Source organism: Felis catus, chromosome B2 (genome assembly GCF_018350175.1).
Source record: "Felis catus isolate Fca126 chromosome B2, F.catus_Fca126_mat1.0, whole genome shotgun sequence".
NCBI lineage: Eukaryota > Metazoa > Chordata > Mammalia > Carnivora > Felidae > Felis > Felis catus.
In genome coordinates, this window is record NC_058372.1 from 45,718,810 (window position 1) to 45,733,631 (window position 14,822).

Below are 14,822 nucleotides of genomic sequence, written 5' to 3' on the forward strand. Positions count from 1 at the left end.
TAAACATACTACAACTTGGATGAATCTTGGAAACAATATATTACATGGGAATATATAAAAAAAGCCAGATACAAAATGACAAATATTGTATGATTGCACATATATAAAATATCTAGAAGAGGCAAATTAAATTCATAGAGCAGAATAGAAGATACCAGGGATTGTGGGAGAAGGGAATGGGAAATTATTGCTTAATGGTTAGAGTCTCTGTTTGGGGTGAGGAAAAGTTTTGGAAATAAATGGCATGATGGTTGCACAACATTGTGAATGTAACTAATGCCACTGAATTGTATACTTAAAAAAGGTGGAAATGGTAAATTTATGTCATGTATATATCACTACAATAAAAACAAAATTGTTTTAAGTATATAATGTGATTTTCTGACTCTTTGGAATCTATGTTATAATTCTTTTAGGTCAGCAGCTAGCTTGAACATTTGCTCTTTGGCTATGCTGTGAGTAGAGCTTTCTGAAGCGGGCATTCTGCTCCAGAACTTAGAATATAATTTGCTTCTATGCAGATTTAATGTACTCCAGAGTGTTAAGTGCATGTTAGTATGCAAACAAGTGTCTGCAGAAGTGGATTTTCTACTAATAACCTCATTGGAGATGTCCCATGATCAATTTCTTTTAGTGGCCATATTAGTGGAGTTCAACACCACCTGCTGGGTTTGGAATTTTCAACATCAAGGTAAATGCAGACAAAATTACTATTATTAAGGATAAATGGGCCAGGAAGAGCATAGTTAAGCTAAATAATTACTGTAACATGGCTTTTTAAAGTTGGAAACAATCTGGGACTTTTAATCCTCCCACGATATCAACATGACAGGTGGAAGAGGGAATGTGAAATCATGTTTAACATTCTGTTGCATTTAAAACTTGGATAGAGATACTGGAAAAAGAAATAGATATAAATATAAACGTTAATCAAAATATGTATTTAATAATGTAAGTCACTAAGATAATGAATATAGATTGTAAAATGTCTAAACTCCTAGAGAAAATTAGACTGACCCCAAAAGAGCGGAGCCTGATGGCAATAGGATGTCTGTCTTTGCATGGCAATTCTTTCCCCTTCCTTCTATTAATGGAATCTCAGAATCTCCAGTCACCTTGACCCAAATCTCAAGAAACATCATTGGTCTGACTGCAGGCACATGATCAAAACTATGTCAATCTGAATCCCTTCCTGCATCTTGAGGACAAGATGGAAAGGATTTTTTTCCCCTCTCCAGACTGAGTTACAAGACTATGAGACAAAGTTATCACTGTTCAAGTAGGAGCAAAATGGAAGAAAAGCCTGAAAGATGCCAACAAAGAGAGGACGTGAGTTTGCTAATAAGAATGTGGAGCGATTACCTGATGCTGATGAAGCCTTGATATTCTGTTAACACTGAGGTCACTTCCCTTTTGCTGGTCTGTTTTGCTGGTTTCAACCTATACATAAACACACATGTACCTTCTTATATTAGTTTGAAGCATGTATCTATCACTTGGAATAGAGAATCCTGACCAGAAGCTCAGGAAAAGAACAACTGACATCATAAGTTCACATGGTAAATTAACAACCCTGTTTAAATTTCATTATACTGAAATGAATAAATAAAAATACATCAAAAGGAATCAAAGTAGATAAGTAGATATGAAGGCTTATATTTTCCCATGAGGCAGAGATCATTGGGTTGGGTAAAAAAAAAAAAAAAAAAAAAAAAAAAAAAAAAAAAAAAAAAGGTTAAACAAAGAAGCCCAGAATAAAAGCAAATAGACCAGGCAAACAACATTGTTTAAATATTGTTTTCAAGAAACACACCCCAAACAAAATGACACCAACTTTTAAAATGCAGAATGAAAAAAAATGCCAAGGAAAGACTTATTTTAAAAACTGCTGTGACGATATTAATACAAGAAAAAAAACAGAACTTAATGTGAAGATTTATTTTGGATAAAGAGGACTATTTTATTATGATACAAGGTGTATTTTAAGAACTTACAACCATCAGGGATCTTTGGTTTTCTAGTCATATAAGTTTAAGATATGCAAAGTAAACCAGAGGGAACATGTAAGGACTAGTACATAAAAAAGTAACCAAAATAGGAGATGTTAACACTTCCTCTCAAAAATCATCAGATCAGGCAGTGCAACCACAATGTGAACAAACATGACTCATGGGATGCTGTCATAAAGGGACTCTATTTTGCATCTCACGTCCTTTTGCATTTCTTCAGTGAGCCTATTTTTTCCTTTTTCCTGGCTCTGGTTAACTGGGTAGTTACATCATTTACCCTAAAAAAAAAATAGTTCCTGTTTATTTTGTCAAACACAGTCTCAATTCAGCCATTAAAGTGCTCAGTCCCAGGCCATCATTAAAAACTCTAATCTTGATGTAAAGCATATCCCGCTCTTCATGCTGGGAGCTACTGCAGGCAAACATCTAAGCAAAGGAAACTGGTTGGCTTTTTTCCTCCCCTGTTTCTTCTACTTCTCTCTTCCTGGCTAACTGACGCCTCTAATTAACTGGGATGGGTGGATGACAAACCTCAGGCAGGCCATGTTGTCTGGTTCATGGAACTGCAAGCCTTTTCCTCGAGACTTTGGAAGAGCAGTTTCCTACCAAACTTCAAATCACTACTTTGCTCCCACAGAGGTCACTTTAGCCAGTATGTTGTATTCAAGCTTCCCCAACTTGACTCAGACCCCAATGTACCGCTTTTGCCCTCAGACTTCAGGGTCCACAGGTTACACTCTGAGTAGCCACCTCCAATCCCCCTTCCAGTGATGGAGACTGGGGAGTAGCATACTCCCCACTATTGTTTGCTGTGGGAGAAGAGGGGTTGTGACTCAGAGGGGGGTCCAATCTAGAGGAATGTTCCTCAACAGTTTTCTCTAAATTCAAATCTTGACACGTTATATCCTAGATGTGTGGGTGGAACTGGAGAGCTGTCCAAAGTTTCATGTATACTTCCCTTGAAAATTCTGCACTGTGGGTCTGCCGCCTAACCTTGAGATGCAGTTTCTAGCAGGTTCTAGTATTCACAAGTGTCAGCCCCAACTTCCATTTTAATAACTTTTGAAGTAAGACGAGATGAAAAGTATTTGAATAACAACTTATTCCCTGACTCTCTCTCCTTCTCAATTGGCTCTCAGAGGAACAGTTACAGCCTTAAGTGCATTTATTAGAAAAATGAAATAAAAAGTTTATTAAGCCTTTAATATGAGATGTTAGAAAACAATTGCAAGAAAAGCATGGTGAGATGGAATAAACAATGATAAAGCCAGGCTTCCTAATACAGATAATTTTTTTTAAAGGATATGTGATTCCAAAGTAAATTCTAAAAAGGTTAACAAAATATTACAAAGTCTAGCAAGTCAGTTTAACAGGAAAAGAATTTACTAAAAATCAATGTTAGGGAAAAGAAACAGGATAGAAGCACAGATGTTGAGGAAGTGAAAAATAAAACACTATGTGCACATTTATAGCAACATATTGGAAAGTCTAATTGAATTAATCATTTTCTAGGAAACTATGAGTGACAAAAAATGAAGAACTAACAAAATACCTCAAGATACCAACCAAAAAAAAAAAAAAACCAGAAAAAGGAAAAACTATCTAAAATAGCACTGCTTTAAATGACATCTGTCTACCTTGTGCATTCAATCAAATCATCCTATTAGATACTTAAGAATTGTCTATAATTCCTGTTATTTAAGCTGTTTTCAAAGTAGAGAGAAAGATTAAAGCTGTCTTACTTATCACCAGGCTACTATAGCATTAATCTAGTAATGCAAGACTATCACACAAGCCTAAAAATAGTTCAGACTCACATATGAACATAACTACAATTTTTTAAAGCAGCAAATTAAGTCATTTATTGTATTAAAAAACTAATATAACCTAATCAAATCTGCTTATTTCAGAACTGCAAATATGATTTGTCTTTAAGGAATTATGTTTAATTTATAATAGAAATGGTATTTCAAATAATTGGGGAAACACTTGCTGTTTAGTAAATAATGTATAACAATTGGATACCCATATGAGAAAGATTAATGTTATAATTCTATCACTCATCATATACTCAAAGAAACTCCATAGAAGTCAAATATCTATATTTAGAAATTCACAGGAAAAAAAAAGTGTCTTTATTTCCCTCAGACAGCAAAGGGCCTCCCAATATGCTATAAGCTCAAAGCCCATGAAAGAAAAGATTGAGAAATGTAACTCAGTAAACATGAACATGTACTGTAGAATGCAAGATACCTTAAATAAAGTGCAAAAAGACAAGCACGACCCTGGAAGAAAGCATTTATAAAAGAAAAAAAAACTTATATAAAAGATTATTAGCCTTCGTATACTTAAAAAATTTTTTTTACTGTTTATGTTTGAGAAAGAGAAAGAGAGAGAGAGAGAGACCGAGTGCAAGTGGGGGAGGGGCAGAGGGAGAGGGAGACACAGAATCCAAAGCAGGCTCCAGGCTCTGAGCTGTCAGCACAGAGCCCATCATGGGACTCGAACCTACAACCTGTGAGATCATGACCTGAGCTGGAGTCTAACGCTTAACTGACTGCCCCACCCAGGGAGTCCCAACCTTAGTATATTTTTAAAATGTTAACAATTAAAAAGAAAAAAAAAAAGCAAGCAATCCAATTATGGCAAATAATTCATGACAATTCATAGTAATTGCTAGTAAATCTAGAAAGACATGTGCAGTGTCACAGGTAATCAGGGGACCACATATTAAAATAACAATGGTGTGCCATTTCCTGCTTGGATGATTGGGGAAAAGGAATGAGGTAATAGTGAGATTTTCCAAGGGGGAACCTGGCACTCTTGTTGGTGAGCATGTGAATTGGTGCCATTTTCTGGAGAATTATTTGACTGAATCTATTAAGTTAAAAAAAAAAATGACTCTCCTTTGACTCAGCAGTTTTATGTCTAGGTATCTTTTCCACAGAATTTCTTATCTACGTGCACGAAGATGGATGCTCAAAAAAATTTGTTTTGGTATTGTTGGGAATGGCAAAAAAGAAAAAAAAAAGGAAGGAAAAATTGGACACAACCTATAATGTTCCATCATTAAAGAGCGGTGAACAAGTTTATGCTATTGATTTATTTAATGAGGCGATATACATAAAGCACTTGGAACAATGTCTGGCACCTGATAAGCACCAGATATGTGTTAGTTACGTTGTCCTCCCACCCTAGAATTGTAAGCTCTTTGAAAGCAGCATGTTTGTCTGTTTCACTCATTACTGTGTTTCCCTGGGCCTAGAACAGTATAAGACACGTAGCAGATCCTCAGTCAGTATATTTAAAATGAGTCTTGGGGCACCTGGGTGGCTCAGTGGGTTGAGCCTCCTAGTTTTGATTTCTGCTCAGGTCATGCGTGATCTCACGGTTCTTGAAATGGAGAGCCCTGGATCAGGCTCTGCACTGACAGGGTGGATCCTGCTTGGAATTCTCTCTCTCCCTCTCTGCTCCTCCCCACTTGTGTTCTCTCTCTCAAAATAAATAAACTTAAAAAAAAATGACTCACATACGTACAATGCTCTTTTGCTGTGATTGCCCCTCTATATCCATTTTCTGCCTTGCTCCGATTCCTAGGAAGCTGACTCGGGGTTCCCTTACCCTCTGGCTTTTAGTTTGCAGCAGCCCACGGAGGCACAACAGCACTGGGGAGAGTGAAAGGGTATTTCTTCTCTGCCATACTGTGGTTAGTAGTGATTTCATCCCTCTAACTATGGCCAGACCTCCCAGTGGTTAAGTCTGGAAAAAGAAACCCCACTCCATTCTACCCACCTCCCACCCATGGTTACAGCTCTCACTAGGTTCCAGTAACAAGGAAAATTCTCTTCCTGTTTCTTCAGACTCAAGGTAGTAACTACTTTCTTCTGTTGCTAACAGCTGGGTGCATTACTGTCCCTTGCTGCTTCCCTTGCTGGCCTCCGCGTATTTCCTGTTCAGACCACAACTGATATACAAGCTAAGCAATATCATGCAGCTATTAAATAGTGTGAGGGAGACTAAATGTACTGACGTGAAAACAATTCCACAGTGAAAATGTTAGATTTAAAAAGGCCAAACAAAGATACCCATATAGGTGTCATTTATCCACAGTCAAGATTTGCCATGTTTTGGTTTAATGCTATTTTCAACATTTAGATATTTCAAATCCGTAGTGCACTATAATAGAAGAAAGATTTGAATATATAATACACACTTGGACAACTCAGTGGTTTAAAAAGAACTTTAACTGTCTAAATATATACATGACTATGAATCCCAGACAACATATGCCATTCCAGCAATAATGCTGGGACGATAATGCTACCCCTTCCTTATGTTCCATACCCCGTGTCTGTGTCACAGAGAGCAAGGATTCCCTGGCAACACCTACTGGTCATTTGTGACACTATCACCAAGCATAATGCATGATATAGCGCAATAGCATCACGTACTGCAAGTTTTTGAATTGTTATGGCACTTCGGTTTATAAAGGAATGATCAAAGAACAGACCATAACATCTTAACACCTTTTTGGTGTTTAAACATCCATACTTAAAAGCAGTTCAAAACCTCAGGAGTTTCCCCCTTCATATTCAAGACTGGTCCCTAAACCTGAAGGGCGAAGAGAGGCTGAAGAAAAAGGCAGACAGGTGACTCCAGATTGGAAGGTGGCAAGGGGACTTATATCCAATGCTTTTCTTGAGTAGCTGCAAGATGATTGGATCTCTACAGTCGCCAGCCTGAATCTCAAAAGGTTATACAAAGGCCTTACCTGGGTTCAGCGCGTGTTCAATCTAGGTGGTCTCGAGAATACCTTACTTTCAAGGCTGTGTTCTTGAAACAGCCCCCACTGTGAGGATGGTGGGTGGAATGTGTGTTCCAAGGACTGGGGCTTGAGGAGTCTCCAGTTCCCCTGGTCAGCTTGCAGGTAACAAGCAGTCATGTCGTCTCCATGGCTTTCCCAATTAATATCTAGAAAATGCTATTGAAACATCAAAGTAGGAATGACAGCTACCTCTGGGTATGTAATGGGAACTGGTATGGGCACAGGGGAAATTTATCTTTTTTTTTTTTTTCCTCTAAATTTCTGTATTATTGAAAAATCATTTTACAGCGAGCCTACGTTAGTTTTCTAATTATGGAAGCATATTTAAATAACATTTGATACAAAAGAATGATGGGATCTTCTAGAATGAAATTTTGATAAAATTTTGATAATTGTATGGAAGAGAAACAGAAAAGAGAACAGTTTGACTACACACAGAGCTGTCTGATATAAGCATTTAAAAGAAGACATAAGGGTGCCTGGGTGGCTCAGTGGGTTAAGTGCTGACTTTGGCTCAGGTCACGATCTCGCAGGTTCGTGAGTTCAAGCCCTGCATCTGGCTCTGTGCTGATAGCTCAGAGCCTGAAGCCTGGTTCGCATTCTGTGTCTCCCTCTCTCTCTCTCTCTCTCTCTCTGCTCCTCCCCAGCTTGTGCTCTGTCTTTCTCTGTCTCTCAAAGATAAATAAACATTAACAAAAATTAATAAACATGTAAAAACCAGGAGGAGCTGGCCCAGAGAGGTCACCAGGATCACTAACCTGGGAGTGGGGATGGAAGTCCTAAAACAGAGCAGGTAGGTCTGCAGCAATGTGGTCAGGATAGCCCAAAGCCCAGACTGGCTTGAGATCTATGCGGAACAAAACCCTCAAGACAATACAAAATAAATATGTTTTTGCTAAGAACAGACAGGAACAAGCTGAACAAGAGAAGGGACTGTTTAGGGAAGGTGCACACTTTTACTAACCTGACAGAAACGACACACTCACTCATCTATTATTTTTGTTTTCTTTAACACAAAGATACAAAGAAATGGTGTTGGGGGAACTGAAACTCAATACATGAGAGAAGATATAAAGTGAACATCAGCCCGTTAAATGATATTCAGTTTTCAGACCCGAAAAGATTATATTCTAGTGTAATAAAAGGATTTATAAATGTGATAAGAACGCTCTGAAGAAGAAAGGTTTAAGGAGGTGAACCATGTTCCAATGTTTCAAAATAAGAGACATATTATGAAGACTCACTTAAATGCAATTCCTTTGTGTGTGTGTGTGTGTGTGTGTGTGTGTAGTGATATTTTATTTTCTTTAATTCTATCAATATCTAATTTGTGCAGAGACACTGTGTTAGTTTACTGGGGCTGTCATAATGAAATCACAACAGAATGAATAGCTTAACAGAAGTTTATTTTCTGGCATTTCTGGAAGCTATTAGTTCAAGACCAAGGTGGCAGTAGAATTGGTTTTTTCTTAAGGCTTCCCTCTTGTTTTGTAGGTGGCCACTTTCTTCTGTCTTTACATGGACTTCTTTCTGGGCATGTCTGTGTCCTAATCACCTTTTCTTGTAAGGATACCAGTCATAATTAATTAGCTCCCCTGACCCAATACCTCATTTTACCTCTTTAATGACCCTGTCTTCAAACGTAGTCACTTCAGAAGGGAATGGGGGTTAGGGCTTCAACATACGGAGTTTAGAGGGATAAATTTAGCCCATAAGAGCTACTTATCACCTTTAACTGAAATTTAATTATTTTGGTGTATATCCTGTCATTCATATGATTATGTAAACTTAAATGATGGAATGCGAGTTTGATGTGTTTATATCTCATGGCATCTTTAATTATCAAGGAGATCAAGTTTGTGTTGAGGGAGAGTGACTGACTGACTGAAAGAATGAAAGATACATATTGTGAAGCAATGCCTTTCTCGTCTCATCTTTCTAATTCAGACTGTAAGCTCATGTGTGAACATTGTTGCTGAAGGGAGAGAAGTTAGTAAACAAAAAGCTACGGTGGCTTCTGTTATAGCCATTTGACATAGACAGTGAGAAGCAAGTCATGACAGGTACAGGGACAGCTGTTATGAGGCCCTTCATCCAGCTCACAGATTCTTTTCTTCTATCAACAGGATAATGCCAACCCCAGTCCCATCAGCACAGTCTCCCCTCGGGAACTCACATCAAGAAGGGAGATAAGGCTAGTTCAGTGAGGTCCTGGCTTTTATGAGCAGAAGAGGCTGAACCAAAGTGGAGGACTCCTTCCTCCCAGAAAGTAGCCTCCCACTACTTCCGAAGCAACTGCCCTTCAGAATAATCTCTGAAATGTTGCCTATTCTTTGTGGCATTTAGCATCTTTTTGAGTTCTGACTATATACCAGGGCTAGGGTATCTTTCCATAGACATGGTAGTTGGATGATTTTGAACTTGGGAATTGGCTAGTCTCAGTTCTGAACATTCTTCACAACCCTTCAAACCTCTTCAAACACTCCTTCCATTAGTCTGCTTGGTCCTTCCCAGTGCTGATCCCTCAGTTGTCAACAACTGAGAGTCTTTACAATACCAACCATGCCAGGGAGCTGATTTATGCCTAAAACAGGCAATACCATCTCCACTTCAGCATGGTAATGGAGACTTCATGCCTCAAAATTCCACAGCACTGAGTTAGATACACGTACATTGAAGGCTGCCATTCTAGAAAGTTCAACATAAATTAACCATTTCACTTATATGGAGAAGTATGCTCAGAGATCCAAATCCCTGACTCCTTTTTTTTTTTAATGTTTATTAATTTTTTTGTGAAAGAGAGAGAGAGGGAGGAGGAAGAGGGGGAGGAAGGACACAGAGAGGGAGAGAGAGAATCCCAAGCAGGCTCAATGCTGTCAGTACACAGCCCAACATGGGGCTCGATCTCATGAACTGTGAGATCATGACCTGAGCCAAAATCAAAAGACTGATGCTTATCAGACTAAGCCACCCAGATGCCCCTCAAATCCTTGACTTCTAAATTAATTTTATTAACGTGTTTTCAGATGAGGACTGTTCTCAAAAGTGTTTTTCTAGAGCAGTCACAATTTTTTACATTTAAAATTTAAATTTAAAATTTAAATTTTCTCACTTCATTTCATTATGTAAATAGGAGGCAAAGGGGAAAAGTGATCACCTTCTTCCTAATTTCTCAGGACCTGTCCCAAGTGCACTTTTATAGATATCTCTCTGTTTGGGCCTCAGTCTGAAATGGGATAATGGTAGGTGATCAAGTACAAAAACAAAGATGGCAACTGTAGTCTCTCTTCATATTTCCAAATTAATAGGTGCAAGTTCAACTTACTAAATTTTTGTAAAAATATCTTTGTAAAATATTTTTTGTAAAATTATTTTTGTAAAATTTTTGTAAATAATTTTTGTAAAAATATTAAATTTTTGTAAAAATAAGTACCATTAGACTGATGAGGGCAGTATTTATTATCTTTCTAATATGGAATATTTGTGAGGCAACAATGTTTATTAAAGAATCAGGCATCCATAAACTTATCTAAACTGGTGAATGCAATTTGATAAAATGAAATCAGTTGGTCAACTATTAATTAATTACAAATTTTTCTTTTTAAAAAATTGAGATCATGTACAGAAATAGTGTACTACTTAATAAATATGACTGACAACTATTATCGAAATACATTTTTTAATCCTTTCCTGGTGTGGTACCTATGGTTTCTCCAAACACGAAAGGAAATAGAACATAATGATAATGAGGATGCACTTTGAAGTCACACAGGCCAGAATTTTAATCCTCACTCTTTCACTGACTAGCAGTGTGGTCTTGGGCCTAAGTTATTTTTATCTTCTAGCAGAGTTAATGATATCTACCTTATTGGGATGAAAGAAACCATGTATTCCAAGAAGTCCAATGTAGTGCCAGTTACACAGAAACACCTTATAAACGGTACTTATTATTATTACTGTGCGTGCAGACTTAACTAAATTTCTATAAATGCTGCAAGGGCTACAAAAGAGACAATATGTTTTATGAGTGCATTGTATTGTTACCCACATAAAAAGGCAAATAATTACAGTGCATACAGCACATTTTTCTGACTCATAATGTTTTCCCAATAGACGTCACTTTCCTTTCACTGACTTCCTGTGCCCTGTGCTTTTCCTTCAAGTGTATTGATGACCAAGAGTTTCCTTTCGTAATCTTTACTTGATTAAAAGAAAATAAAGAAAACAATCACAATGGAAAATTTTATGTAAATTGTGAGTAAACATACACTTTGAGAAATCCTTTTTGGTCGAAGACCCTTGAAGCGAGCCATGTCTAAGTGGAAAAATGATATATTCTGTAGTTGTTGCTCTGATTTGCTTAGAAAATCTGTAGTTGCTCAGAAAACTGTTCTCAGTTTTCTCTGATTACTGCTGCTAATGGCTAATAAGAATTTGAAAAGATAACAGGACAGCTCTTGAAGTTCACTTGGTTCAAGTAACGTGATCGTTTCTACACACTCTATAGAAATTCATTTCTATACTCATTTTTCATTTGTTTTGCTGGTCCTTATACACGGATTCAGGTAAATCAAATAACATTTGTTTTGCTGGTCCTTATACACGGATTCAGGTAAATCAAATAACTATGGTGACTTTGATTTTTGTTATTGTATTTGTATTTGTCATTCTCAAGGATCTCTTTAGCATCTTTTCAAATTTATTGTGACAGTTCTTATACTTTCCTATTTACTGCAGATATCTTAAACTATGTCTGTTAGTTTGTTAAGTACAACAATGTTAAAGAAAAAAAAAACACCTCTGCAATTGTTAAAATGTAAGGAAGACTTTGCTCAAGACTACCACAACAGGGGAGTGACATCAGTCTTAACTCTGGATGTAGCAAAGACAGCTGGGGATTTATAACCAACAAGCAGAGTGAAGGAGTCCATGGACGGAAGAGTACTCCAAGGAGGTATGAAAGGTGGGGACATTCTTGCTAAACTGACCTAACAAGATTCCTGCTAAAGACAGTTCAAGACTTTATCCACTAAAGGTGGGAGATGAGGAACTGGGTCAGATACCAAAAGTGTGGGACTCATTACACTGAGCAGGATTCTTGCTAAAACTGGGCTCATCAGGCCACAGACAAGATGAGGGCTAAGGCTGAAGCTTAGTCAGAAACAAGGCTCAGAGAAGCCTGACTGAAGTTTTGTCAAGCAGAGTTTTGTCAGTGAACGCCATTGCTTTTTCGTCTTTGTCAAATGATTCTCAAGCCTGAAGACTGCAGTTCTGTTCCTTAGACGATTGTTTTCTCTGGTTCTCATATTTCTTCCTTTGCTTCTCTGGGAATGTGTGTGGTCCATGGGGCTTGAAGCCCAGCATGAAGGTATCTTTCTCCAGAGATCTGTGTTAACTCCTCCCAAGTGCCTGGAGGTTCTGTCTGTCCAAAGCTACCTGACACCAAGTTCAAAGCCTGAGGTAGGTTAAACTACTCCTGTGCTGGGGAACTTATAACCTACACAGCAGTGTGAAGGTCAATTCAGTTCAGACTCACTTTTACTTTGAGGATGTATCCCTTTTATGTTTCAGATTATTTTGAAAAGTTGTTCTACTAGAATCTCCATCACTGTGGATCCTCGGTTTTGATTTTTGTTCCTTTTTCTCTGGTTGGCCATCAAAATAAAAATTCAAGTGTGACAATATTTACAAATACCCTCAAGGCAAAAGCAACTTCCCTACTCATTTATCTCTCTATGATTTCATTTCACTTACACTGCAGCCTGGTAATTCCTTAGTACCGTATACTTTTCATGGAGATAACTTTTATATTTTGCTATCACATAAGAACTTTCAGGAAATTTTAATTTAGTTTTTTTTTCTTTTAATTGGGTAAAGATAAATCCGTAGGAGCAAAGCATGATAATCAGGCATTTTTAGGCAACAAATGATCAATAACAAGATAAAAATGAACAAGGTAAAAACTTCAATGTCAAGTGAAGTTCAATAATTGACTAAGGGATTTTTCTACTTCTTTGAACTGTCATTTTGTTATTTTGTTGTTGAGTCCATTTGTATATATTGATTATTGATTACTAACTTCAGAACTGTCAGTATCTGAGTCATATGTTTAACATAAGACTGTCCCTACTCTTTGAAAATAATCCCTGTACCAGTGAGATTGTCCACTTGAAGTAAATTGTACCATCCTTGCCTTTTGGAATAGCCAGATGTGACTACCTCATTTGTCCTTAGTTCCTAATCTTGATGTTCGATGATAATTTTGACTTTGGTATTTATTTCCCAGTACTTTGCATCATCCACCTTGATACTTAAAAACTTGATGATTTCTTTATCATTTAACTCCACCTTCAATGCTCTAGAGTTTTTTTAACCTTGGTCAACTAACCCATCAAGTCCAAACCACAAGAGCAGAATAATCTAATCTAATCTAATCTAATCTAATCTAATCTAATCTAATCTAATCTAAATACTATGGAAACAGTCTCTGAGACATGAAGTTGCATACAGAAGATTTTTGGGGAATACCCTCTGGAGATGTTTTTAAGGAAGTGGAGAAGACAACAGAGAAGAGGCAGGAGCTAGTCCACTAAAGGGATATAACTGAAACCTTAGCCCCTATTAGCTCTCCAGCTGGGATGGCCTTTCAGTGTTGATCCAAATTGGAGCACGAAGGTTTAGCTTTTGTATTCCCACATCAGCCAGTCATACGTCCAAGATGGAGCATGAACTTGGGTGAGGCAGTTCCCTGCAGCCAGCTGAGAGTAGTTTCCACTGAGGACACAACTGTGATCCATCAGGCTGTGACATGGTATGTTGGTCCTGGCGATCTTGATACAATGCCCAGGCATCCACTATAGCAATTCAAGATCTGGGAGGAAATAAAGTAATAGGAAATGGAAAAATATATGAGAATCATGACACTGCCTTGTGGTTACCACATAAGAAGTCCCAGATACAACCCAGGAATGCATTATGATGATCAGTTCTTACTGTTTGACTCTTTAGTGGGGTGTTGACCATGTGTAGTCCATAGAGTTGTCCTCTTTATCCATCCATGTGTGCCCCTAGTGAGGATATAGCTGTCTGCTTTACACTTGAAAATTCTTTGAAATTTTGTGCTTTCACATAAAAATTTGGTGAATTTTGTTTTATTCTCTAAAAATATTTGTGATAATTTTTTAAGGTTTGTTTGTGTATTTATTTATTTATTTATTTATTTATTTATTTATTTAGAGAGAGAGAGTGAGTCGGGGAGAGGCAGAGAGAGAAAATCCCAAGCAGGCTCTGCACTGTCAGCATGGAGCCCAAAGCGGGGCTCAAACTCATGAACCATGAGATCATGATCTGAGCCCAAATCAAGAGTCAGACCCTTGGCCTCCTGAGCCACCCAGGTGTTCCGAATACTTGTGAGTATTTTAACATCCAAGGAAGGCTTTACAGAATTTATCAGTTTAATTACTTGATTTTTGTTTCTCAAATATTCTAAAAAACAAAACAAAACAAAAAAAAGCCAAGGGTTATGCATACCCCTGACATACCTTGTAAATTTTCAGAGTTTTCGAAACGAGAAACAGGGTAACACAGGTATTACTGGGACAGAGTCCAGACCTAGATCGATTGTGTTACAATCCTGGTTCACCCACTCATAAACTGGTAAAGTTTGGGTAAGTTACTGAACCTTTCTGGGTTTCGGTTTTTTCACTTATAAATTGTGGCTAATAATAGCCCAACGCACCAGGTTGTTTTGAAAATAAAGGAGTCGATGTTTATAAAACATTTCAAATAGTGCTCTCACAAAGTGAATACCATTTACAGGTTTGGGTGGCACACTATTTGCTTTATAAATAACATTTTAAACACGATTCCATACTGTTTAAAAATAAACACTACTTAAGGTTAACTAAATAAATATTTCATTTGATCTTTAAGGAAGGCTGCTGGGAAGAGAGGAAATTGAGTCATAACTCATGGATGGGGATAATGAG